Genomic DNA, 12,500 nt, shown 5'->3' with positions numbered 1-12,500 from the left:
GGGTAGAGGTGGGAAGTACAGTGCCTGCACTCTGAAGGAGGGGTAGAGGTGGGAAGTACAGTGCCTGCACTCTGAAGGAGGGGTAGAGGTGGGAAGTACAGTGCCTGCACTCTGAAGGAGGGGTAGAGGTGGGAAGTACAGTGCCTGCACTCTGAAGGAGGGGTAGAGGTGGGAAGTACAGTGCCTGCACTCTGAAGGAGGGGTAGAGGTGGGAAGTACAGTGCCTGCACTCTGAAGGAGGGGTAGAGGTGGGAAGTACAGTGCCTGCACTCTGAAGGAGGGGTAGAGGTGGGAAGTACAGTGCCTGCACTCTGAAGGAGGGGTAGAGGTGGGAAGTACAGTGCCTGCACTCTGAAGGAGGGGTAGAGGTGGGAAGTACAGTGCCTGCACTCTGAAGGAGGGGTAGAGGTGGGAAGTACAGTGCCTGCACTCTGAAGGAGGTGTGGAGGTGGGAAGTACAGTGCCTGCACTCTGAAGGGGATGTGGAGGTGGGAAATACAGTGTCAGCACTCTGAAGGAGAGGTGGAGGTGGGAAGTACAGTGTCAGCACTCTGAAGGAGAGGTGGAGATAGGAAGTACAGTGTCAGCACTCTGAAGGAGGGGTGGAGGTGGGAAGTACAGTGCCAGCACTCTGAAGGAGAGGTGGAGGTGGGAAGTACAGTGCTTGCACTCTGAAGGAGGGGTAGAGGTGGGAAGTACAGTGCCTGCACTCTGAAGGAGGGGTAGAGGTGGGAAGTACAGTGCCTGCACTCTGAAGGAGGGGTAGAGGTGGGAAGTACAGTGCCTGCACTCTGAAGGAGGTGTGGAGGTGGGAAGTACAGTGCCTGCACTCTGAAGGGGATGTGGAGGTGGGAAATACAGTGTCAGCACTCTGAAGGAGAGGTGGAGGTGGGAAGTACAGTGTCAGCACTCTGAAGGAGAGGTGGAGATAGGAAGTACAGTGTCAGCACTCTGAAGGAGGGGTGGAGGTGGGAAGTACAGTGCCAGCACTCTGAAGGAGAGGTGGAGGTGGGAAGTACAGTGCTTGCACTCTGAAGGAGGGGTAGAGGTGGGAAGTACAGTGCCTGCACTCTGAAGGAGGGGTAGAGGTGGGAAGTACAGTGCCTGCACTCTGAAGGAGGGGTAGAGGTGGGAAGTACAGTGCCTGCACTCTGAAGGAGGGGTAGAGGTGGGAAGTACAGTGCCTGCACTCTGAAGGAGGTGTGGAGGTGGGAAGTACAGTGCCTGCACTCTGAAGGGGATGTGGAGGTGGGAAATACAGTGTCAGCACTCTGAAGGAGAGGTGGAGGTGGGAAGTACAGTGTCAGCACTCTGAAGGAGAGGTGGAGATAGGAAGTACAGTGTCAGCACTCTGAAGGAGGGGTGGAGGTGGGAAGTACAGTGCCAGCACTCTGAAGGAGAGGTGGAGGTGGGAAGTACAGTGCTTGCACTCTGAAGGAGGGGTGGAGGTGGGAAGTACAGTGCTTGCACTCTGAAGGAGGGGTGTAGGAGGGAAGTACAGTGCCTGCACTCTGAAGGAGAGGTGGAGGTGGGAAGTACAGTGCCTGCACTCTGAAGGAGAGGTAGAGGTGGGAAGTACAGTGCCTGCACTCTGAAGGAGAGGTAGAGGTGGGAAGTACACTGTCAGCACTCTGAAGGAGAGGTGGAGGTGGGAAGTACAGTGTCAGCACTCTGAAGGAGAGGTGGAGGTGGGAAGCACAGTGCTTGCACTCTGAAGGAGGGGTGGAGGTGGGAAGTACAGTGCTTGCACTCTGAAGGAGGGGTGTAGGAGGGAAGTACAGTGCCTGCACTCTGAAGGAGAGGTGGAGGTGGGAAGTACAGTGTCAGCACTCTGAAGGAGGTGTGGAGGTGGGAAGTACAGTGCTTGCACTCTGAAGGAGGGGTGGAGGTGGGAAGTACAGTGTCAGCACTCTGAAGGAGAGGTGGAGGTGGGAAGTACCGTGTCTGCACTCTGAAGAAGGGGTGGAGGTGGGAAGTACCAGTGCCTGCACTCTGAAGGAGGTGTGGAGGTGGGAAGTACAGTGCTTGCACTCTGAAGGAGGTGTGGAGGTGGGAAGTACAGTGTCAGCACTCTGAAGGAGGGGTGGAGGTGGGAAGTACCGTGTCTGCACTCTGAAGAAGGGGTGGAGGTGGGAAGTACCAGTGCCTGCACTCTGAAGGAGGTGTGGAGGTGGGAAGTACAGTGCCTGCACTCTGAAGGGGGTGTGGAGGTGGGAAGTACAGTGCCTGCACTCTAAAGGAGGTGTGGAGGTGGGAAGTACAGTGCCTGCACTCTAAACGAGGTGTGGAGGCGGGAAGTACAGTGCCTGCACTCTGAAGGGGGGTGGAGGTGGGAAGTACAGTGCCTGCATTCTGAAGGAGGGGTGGAGGTGGGAAGTACAGTGCCTTCATTCTGAAGGAGGGGAGGAGGTGGGACGTACAGTGCCTGCACTCTGAAGGAGGTGTGGAGGTGGGAAGTAGAGTACCTGCACTCTGAAGGAGGTGTGGAGGTGGGAAGTACAGTGCCTGCACTCTGAAGGAGGGGAGGAGTTGGGAAGTACAGTGCCTGCACTCTGAAGGAGGTGTGGAGGTGGGAAGTACATTGCCTGCACTCTGAACGAGGTGTGGAGGTGGGAAGTACAGTGCCTGCACTCTGAAGGGGGTGTGGAGGTGAGAAGTACAGTGCCTGCACTCTGAAGGAGGTGTGGAGGTGGGAAGTACAGTGCCTGCACTCTGAAGGAGGGGTGGAGGTGGGAAGTACAGTGCCTGCACTCTGAAGGAGGGGTGGAGGTGGGAAGTACAGTGCCTGCACTCTGAAGGAGGTATGGAGGTGGGAAGTACAGTGCCTGCACTCTTAAGTAGGTGTGGAAGTGGGAAGTACAGTGCCTGCACTCTGAGGGAGGGGAGGAGTTGGGAAGTACAGTGCCTGCACTCTGAAGGAGGTGTGGTGGGAAGCACAGTGCCTGCACTCTGAAGGAGGTGTAGAGGTGGGAAGTACAGTGCCTGCACTCTGAACGAGGTGTGGAGGTGGGAAGTACAGTGCCTGCACTCTGAAGGGGATGTGGAGGTGGGAAATACAGTGCCTGCACTCTGAAGGAGGTGTGGAGGTGCGAAGTACAGTGCCTGCACTCTGAAGGAGGGGTGGAGGTGGGAAGTACAGTGCCTGCACTCTGAAGGAGGTGTGGAGGTGGGAAGTACAGTGCCTTCACTCTGAAGGAGGTGTGGAGGTGGGAAGTACAGCGCCTGCACTCTGAAGGAGGTGTGGAGGTGGAAAGTACAGTGCCTGCACTCTGAAGGAGGTGTGGAGGTGGGAAGTACAGTGCCTGCACTCTGAAGTAGGTGTGGAGGTGGGAAGTACAGTGCCTTCACTCTGAAGGAGGTGTGGAGGTGGGAAGTACAGTGCCTGCACTCTGAAGGGGATGTGGAGGTGGGAAGTACAATGCCTGCACTCTGAAGGAGGGGAGGAGTTGGGAAGTACAGTGCCTGCACTCTGAAGGAGGTGTGGAGGTGGGAAGTACAGTGCCTGCACTCTGAAGGAGGGGTGGAGGTGGGAAGTACAGTGCCAGCACTCTGAAGGAGGGGTGGAGGTGGGAAGTACAGTGCCTGCACTCTGAAGTAGGTGTGGAGGTGGGAAGTACAGTGCCTTCACTCTGAAGGAGGTGTGGAGGTGGGAAGTACAGTGCCTGCACTCTGAAGGGGATGTGGAGGTGGGAAGTACAGTGCCTGCACTCTGAAGGAGGGGAGGAGTTGGGAAGTACAGTGCCAGCACTCTGAAGGTGGGGTGGAGGTGGGAAGTACAGTGCCAGCACTCTGAAGGAGGGGTGGAGGTGGGAAGTACAGTGCCAGCACTGTAGTGCCGACGCGCCTCTGGCAAGACAGTGATGGAGTGAATGATGGTGAAAGTGTTTCTTCTTTTCTTTTTTCATCTGTGTCCTTTTACATAAGATTTTGTCGGTAGTTTTACCATTATTACTAATTTGCAGTGATTCGTTTTCCAGGTTTGATCTGGAAGGTTTGATTTCTCCAGTGTTTTCAAGGTTTAACTTTTCAAGGTTTAATTTTTGTTTTTTCAATTTTTTTAAGGTTAAGTTTTTAAGGTTTAATTTTTCATTGTTTAACTTTTAAGGTTCAAAATTTTCAAGGTTTATCTTTTTACGTTTTTTTTCAGTTAAACTTCTAGGGTTCAAAATTTCCAAGGTATAATTTTTGAGGTTTAAGTTTTTCAGTTAAAATTTAAGGTTAAAATTTTCTCGGTTTAATTTTTTGAGGTTTAATTTTTCAGTGCTTAACTTTTAGGGTTCAAAATTGTCAAGGTTTAAGTTTTTCAAAGTTTTACTTTTAAAGTTTAATATTTCGGTATTTTTAACTTCCACGGTTAAATTTTTTTCAATCTTCAATGTTTAATTAACTTTTTCAAGGCTTCGATTAAAACGTCGAGTTTTCACGCTTAGTTTAATTTAGTTTAATTTTCCAAATCTAAAATTTCCCCCCCAAAAAGTTCCCTTTATCAAAGAAAAATTTAGAAAATAATTTAGAAAATTTTTGAAAATAGTAATCTTGACAAATTTTGATAATAATTTTGGAAATAATATTTAATAATTACCAATGAATACCAAAATGGATAATTAAAAAAAAATAATTTTGTCCACTCGTTTAAATTTCTTAAGACCTTTTACAGTTTCATTTACAGACAATAATAATAATAATAATAATAATAATAATAATAATAATAATAATAATAATTATATTAACAGTGCCTGGTCTGGGACCGGGTCGCGGGGGGCGCTGACCCCCGCCGAAATGTGTTATTGGGGATCTTGATCCAGAGACCAAGAGCAACTCCTCAACTTTCTTGGATTAAAGGTTATTAAGGTGCTATCCCCTTCCCCCCCACACCATCATCTCTGCAGTTTGGTACTCGATACATGGCCCTAACGTATTTAACACTTCCTTATAATAATAATAATAATAATAATAATAATAATAATAATAATAATAATAATAATAATAATAATAATAATAATAATAATAATAATAATAATAATTAATAATAATAATAATTAAGAATAATAAAATAGGAGCAAAAATAATATTTTTGCTGTTAATTTATTATTATTATTATTATTATTATTATTATTATTATTATTATTATTATTATTATTATTATTATACTCTAACTAAAGTAAAACAAAATAATATGACATATATTAAAACTCCTTTTTTTTGAAAACCATAAAGTAATATAATATAAATTATTCCTACAGCTGTATAAATATACATTATTCTTACAGCTGGATAAATATACATTTAAAAGTATTTCCATACATTACAAAAAAAAATAAAACAAATTTCTTTGTGAAATTTCAAATACAAAGTTTAAACACAGGATGGGAGACAATCATTAGAGGAAAATTGTGGAATTATAGAAGGAAAATTGTGAAATTGTAGGAGGAACATTGTGGAATTGCATCAGGAAAATTGTGCAATTATAGGAGGAAAATTGTGGAATTGTAAGAGGAAAATTGTGGAATTGCATCAGGAGAATTGTGGAATTATAGGAGGAAAATTGTGGAATTGTAGGAGGAAAATTGTGGAATTGCATCAGGAAAATTGTGGAATTATAGGAGGAAAATTGTGAAATTGTAGGAGGAAAATTGTGGAATTGTAAGAGGAAAATTGTGGAATTGCATCAGGAAAATTGTGGAATTATAGGAGGAAAATTGTGGAATTGTAGGAGGAAAATTGTGGAATTGCATCAGGAAAATTGTGGAATTACAGGAGGAAAATTGTGGAATTATAGGAGGAAAATTGTAAAATTGTAGGAGGAAATTTTTGAAATTGTGAAAGGAAAAATATAGAATTCAAGGAGGAAAATTGTTAGAAAACATTCCCATGTGCTTTTTTTTTCTGGCAGCAGGACAAAGTTGGTACATCATCCCCCTCCCCTCCCTCCTTCCACCCTCCCTCCCTCCCTAGACCACTGTCACCCCTACTCAGTAGATGACTTAGCACCCTACACACTGACAGTGGGTATGCCAGGGAGAGAAGGTTCTGACAGGGTTGTGTCCATGGATTCCGATCTTGTCCTTTGCCTCTCGGGAGAAGACCCGGGAGTGTCGGGGTCCTGTGTGGACTTCTTCGTCTTCATCCTGGAGAAGGCGGTGGCTGCCTTGTGCAGCAGGAAGGGCACGATGAGGCAGCTGACTGCTATGAGGGAAGTGAAGGTCAAGAAGAATATGTAGACGCCTTTAGAAACTGCTGAAACAGGAAAGAATGTATATATATATATATATATATATATATATATATATATATATATATATATATATATATATATATATATATATATATATATATATATATATATATATATATATATATATATATATATATATATATATATATATATATATATATATATATATATATATATATATATATATATGCAATAAGATCACAGTAAACAGGTGATTTCAGAATATGCAAAACAACCACTCTGAAAGAATAGAGAAATTCCAAGCGCTTTCGTGACTACTCACATTATCAAGGAACTATGAAAGTAAAGCATCCAAGGAAGCTATATAAGGGGTCTGGCCAGCACCTCACTAATCAGATCCCACAACGGTTAAACACGTGACGCGCGCCGACCCAACTTGGATAGGTCCTTTGCACAACTCACCCACAAACTATTCTACCCAAGAAAATTTAAAAATTATTATTTGTTCAGTGTATTATTAAATTCTTCCCAAATTCTATTAATTATAAATGGATCTAATTTATATAAACCAAAGGAAATATTCATATTATTGTCAAAACTGCTTTTTATGAAACAAGATTCAATTATATTCCTGTCGACCATGGACTTGCTTGATACTACTTTCTCAACTTTTTGAAAATCAATTGGATGGTTAAAATCTCTTACATGAATAAATAGAGCATTGGAATCTTGTCCAGTTCTAATGCTATATTTATGTTGTTTTAATCTTAGTTCGAGATTTTTACCAGTTTGACCGTAATAAACTTTATCGCAAATTTTACAAGGAATCTTATAGACACATCCATCAGCATTTTGGGGGGAATTCTTTATCAAAAGTTTTTTTACTGTATCAAGATTTTTGAATGCAACTTTAATATTAAAAGCCTTAAGAAGAGAAGGCATATCAACCAAGTTTTCATGGTAAGGGAGAACCAACATATTTTTAGTTGAATAAGGCTGGTTGTCCCTTTTTGGATTGTAAAAAGTATTTCTAGCAACTTTAAAAGATTTATCAATTACATTTCTTGGGTATTTTAAATCATTACCTATTTCATAAATTTTGGATATTTCCTCATCTATGAACTCAGGACTACAAATTCGTAAAGCTCTCAAAAACATTGATGAGAAAACAGACAGTTTGACTCTATCTTGATGCGAGGAATAATAGTGGACATAGGAACAGTTATTTGTAGGTTTTCTGTAAATTTTAAATTTGAATTCATTATTACCCTTAATAATTAAAACATCTAGAAAAGGCAATGAGTTATTTTCTTCAAACTCAACAGTAAAGTTTATAGAATGGGCTAAGCTATTTAACTTTCCAAGGAAATGGTGTATATCTACATTTTTGGGCATAAGACACAAAATATCATCAACATATCTGAACCATTTAGCTCTATTAGGGAGGATTGTGTTAAGCAACCTTGTTTCAAAAAATTCCATGTATAGGTTACTAAGAACAGGTGAAAGAGGATTTCCCATTGCCATACCAAACTTCTGAGTGTAAAACTTATCATTAAATACAAATTTTGAATCAACAATGCAAAGTTTAATAAGTTTGATGATAGTAGGAACTGGCAATGGTAAATCATAGTTAACGAGTTCTTCAGATAAGAAACTTAATAAATCATCAACAGGAACTTGTTTTAATTATTAAGGGTAATAATGAATTCAAATTTAAAATTTACAGAAAACCTACAAATAACTGTTCCTATGTCCACTAATATTCCTCGCATCAAGATAGAGTCAAACTGTTTGTTTTCTCATCAATGTTTTTGAGAGCTTTACGAATTTGTAGTCCTGAGTTCATAGATGAGGAAATATCCAAAATTTATGAAATAGGTAATGATTTAAAATACCCAAGAAATGTAATTGATAAATCTTTTAAAGTTGCTAGAAATACTTTTTACAATCCAAAAAGGGACAACCAGCCTTATTCAACTAAAAATATGTTGGTTCTCCCTTACCATGAAAACTTGGTTGATATACCTTCTCTTCTTAAGACTTTTAATATTAAAGTTGTATTCAAAAATCTTGATACAGTAAAAAAACTTTTGATAAAGAATTCCCCCCAAAATGCTGATGGATGTGTCTATAAGATTCCTTGTAAAATTTGCGATAAAGTTTATTACGGTCAAACTGGTAAAAATCTCGAACTAAGATTAAAACAACATAAATATAGCATTAGAACTGGACAAGATTCCAATGCTCTATTTATTCATGTAAGAGATTTTAACCATCCAATTGATTTTCAAAAAGTTGAGAAAGTAGTATCAAGCAAGTCCATGGTCGACAGGAATATAATTGAATCTTGTTTCATAAAAAGCAGTTTTGACAATAATATGAATATTTCCTTTGGTTTATATAAATTAGATCCATTCATAATTAATAGAATTTGGGAAGAATTTAATAATACACTGGACAAATAATAATTTTTAAATTTTCTTGGGTAGAATAGTTTGTGGGTGAGTTGTGCAAAGGACCTATCCAAGTTGGGTCGGCGCGCGTCACGTGTTTAACCGTTGTGGGATCTGATAGTGAGGTGCTGGCCAGACCCCTTATATAGCTTCCTTGGATGCTTTACTTTCATAGTTCCTTGATAATGTGAGTAGTCACGAAAGCGCTTGGAATTTCTCTATTCTTTCAGAGTGGTTGTTTTGCATATATATATATACATATATATATATATATATATATATATATATATATATATATATATATATATATATATATGTGTGTGTGTGTGTGTGTGTGTGTGTGTGTGTGTGTGTGTGTGTGTTTGTGTGTGTGTGTGTGTGTGTGTGTGTGTGTTTGTGTGTGTGTGTGTGTGTGTGTGTGTGTGTGTACTCACCTAGTTGTACTCACCTAGTTGAGGTTGCGGGGGTCGAATCCGAGCTCCTGGCCCCGCCTCTTCACTGATCGCTACTAGGTCAATCTCCCTGAGCCGTGAGCTTTATCATACCTCTGCTTAAAGCTATGTATGGATCCTGCCTCCACTACATCGCTTCCCAAGCTATTCCACTTACTGACTACTCTGTGGCTGAAGAAATACTTCCTAACATCCCTGTGATTCATCTGTGTCTTCAGCTTCCAACTGTGTCCCCTTGTTACTGTGTCCAATCTCTGGAACATCCTGTCTTTGTCCACCTTGTCAATTCCTCTCAGTATTTTGTATGTCGTTATCATGTCCCCCCTATCTCTCCTGTCCTCCAGTGTCGTCAGGCTGATTTCCCTTAACCTCTCCTCGTAGGACATACCTCTTAGCTCTGGGACTAGTCTTGTTGCAAACCTTTGCACTTTCTCTAGTTTCTTCACGTGGTGCCGCATACTCCAATATGGGCCTAACATACACGGTGTACAGGGTCCTGAATGATTCCTTATTAAGATGTCGGAATGCTGTTCTGAGGTTTGCTAGGCGCCCATATGCTGCAGCAGTTATTTGGTTGATGTGCGCTTCAGGAGATGTGCCTGGTGTTATACTCACCCCAAGATCTTTTTCCTTGAGTGAGGTTTGTAGTCTCTGACCCCCTAGACTGTACTCCGTCTGCGGCCTTCTTTGCCCTTCCCCAATCTTCATGACTTTGCACTTGGTGGGATTGAACTCCAGGAGCCAATTGCTGGACCAGGTCTGCAGCCTGTCCAGATCCCTTTGTAGTTCTGCCTGGTCTTCGATCGAGTGTATTCTTCTCATCAACTTCACGTCATCTGCAAACAGGGACACCTCAGAGTCTATTCCTTCCGTCATGTCGTTCACAAATACCAGAAACAGCACTGGTCCTAGGACTGACCCCTGCGGGACCCCGCTGGTCACAGGTGCCCACTCTGACACCTCGCCACGTACCATGACTCGCTGCTGTCTTCCTGACAAGTATTCCCTGATCCATTGTAGTGCCTTCCCTGTTATCCCTGCTTGGTCCTCCAGTTTTTGCACCAATCTCTTGTGTGGAACTGTGTCAAACGCCTTCTTGCAGTCCAAGAAAATGCAATCCACCCACCCCTCTCTCTCTTGTCTTACTGCTGTCACCATGTCATAGAACTCCAGTAGGTTTGTGACACAGGATTTCCCGTCCCTGAAACCATGTTGGCTGCTGTTGATGAGATCATTCCTTTCTAGGTGTTCCACCACTCTTCTCCTGATAATCTTCTCCATGATTTTGCATACTATACATGTCAGTGACACTGGTCTGTAGTTTAATGCTTCATGTCTGTCTCCTTTTTTAAAGATTGGGACTACATTTGCTGTCTTCCATGCCTCAGGCAATCTCCCTGTTTCGATAGATGTATTGAATATTGTTGTTAGGGGTACTCATAGCGCCTCTGCTCCCTCTCTCAATACCCATGGGGAGATGTTATCTGGCCCCATTGCCTTTGAGGTATCTAGCTCACTCAGAAGCCTCTTCACTTCTTCCTCGGTTGTGTGCACTGTGTCCAGCACTTGGTGGTGTGCCCCACCTCTCCGTCTTTCTGGAGTCCCTTCTGTTTCCTCTGTGAACACTTCTTTGAATCTCTTGTTGAGTTCTTCACATACTTCACGGTCATTTCTTGTTGCCTCTCCTCCTTCCTTCCTTAGCCTGATTACCTGGTCCTTGACTGTTGTTTTCCTCCTGATGTGGCTGTACAACAGTTTCGGGTCAGATTTGGCTTTCGCTGCTATGTCATTTTCATATTGTCTTTGGGCCTCCCTTCTTATCTGTGCATATTCGTTTCTGGCTCTACGACTGTTCTCCTTATTCTCCTGGGTCCTTTGCCTTCTATATTTCTTCCATTCCCTAGCACACTTGGTTTTTGCCTCCCTGCACCTTTGGGTAAACCATGGGCTCATCCTGGCTTTTTCATTAATCCTGTTACCCTTGGGTACAAACCTCTCCTCAGCCTCCTTGCATTTTGTTGCTACATATTCCATCATCTCATTAACTGGCTTCCCTGCCAGTTCTCTGTCCCACTGAACCCCGTTCAGGTAGTTCCTCATTCCTGTGTAGTCCCCTTTCTTGTAGTTTGGCTTCATTCGTCCTGGCCTTCCTGCTTCTCCCTCCACTTGTAGCTCTACTGTGTATTCGAAGCTTAAAACCACATGGTCACTGGCCCCAAGGGGTCTTTCATATATGATGTCCTCGATATCTGCACTACTGAAGGTGAATACTAAGTCCAGCCTTGCTGGTTCATCCTCTCCTCTCTCTCTTGTAGTGTCCCTTACGTGTTGGTACATGAAGTTCTCCAGTCCCACCTCCATCATCTTAGCCCTCCATGTATCTTGGCCCCCATGTGGGTCCAAGTTCTCCCAATCGATCTCCTTGTGGTTAAAGTCACCCATGATCAGGAGCTTTGCCCTGCATGCATGAGCTCTTCTGGCCACTCTAGCCAGTGTGTCAACCATCGCTCTATTGCTCTCGTCGTACTCTTGCCTTGGCCTCCTGCTGTTCTGTGGTGGGTTATACATCACTGCTATTACCACCTTGGGACCTCCAGAGTGAAGTGTTCCCACTATGTAATCACTTTCTTCTCCGCTATCTCCTCTCTCCAGCTCATCAAAATTCCAGCGATTTTTGATCAGCAACGCCACTCCTCCACCCCCCCTGTTCCCTCTGTCTTTCCTCAGGATTTGGTATCCCGTTGGAAAGATGGCATCTGTTATCATACCTGTAAGCTTGGTTTCTGTGAGAGCTATGATGTCCGGTGATGCTTCTTTGACTCTTTCATGCCACTCCTCCCACTTATTTGTTATTCCATCAGCGTTTGTGTACCATACCTTCAGTTTCCTTTCCAACACTGTGGTTTGGGGGGCCTGTGAGGGTGGGAGACCTGGTGGTATACTGTGGGATTCTATAGCTCGGTGTTGGGTGGAGGCTGTGGGTATGGATTGTAGTGTGTGTTGGGATGGTGTGATAGGTTGTATGGTTCTGAGAGTAGTTGTGTGTGTGCTTGCCCTTGCTGTTCTGTCCTGCTCTGACCGACCTCTGCTGGTTCCCTCCTTGTCTCTTTTCCTAGCTCCTTTCGCTTTTTTGTCCTCTCCCTCAGCTGCTGTCGTTCTGATTTTGTTCTGTCTTTGTCTAGGAACACCCTCTTGTACTCTTCCGAGTATTTCAATCGTGGTTTCTCTTGGAGGATCCTGTTCCGCACTGTTTCCGTCCTGAGAATCAGCTTGATTGGTCGGTTTCTCCCCTTCGAGTACCCCCCTATTCTCTGAAAATTTACAATCTCGTCCATCTCTTCACCTATTTCCGTGATGATTTTCTCAATCTCCTTTCTTTCTTCCTGCTGCCTTTCA

This window comes from Cherax quadricarinatus, chromosome 54, assembly GCF_038502225.1.
Source record: "Cherax quadricarinatus isolate ZL_2023a chromosome 54, ASM3850222v1, whole genome shotgun sequence".
In the NCBI taxonomy this organism is placed as follows: Eukaryota; Metazoa; Arthropoda; class Malacostraca; order Decapoda; family Parastacidae; genus Cherax; species Cherax quadricarinatus.
The sequence above is the reverse complement of the archived record's forward strand: the minus strand, read 5'-3'. Positions refer to the sequence as shown.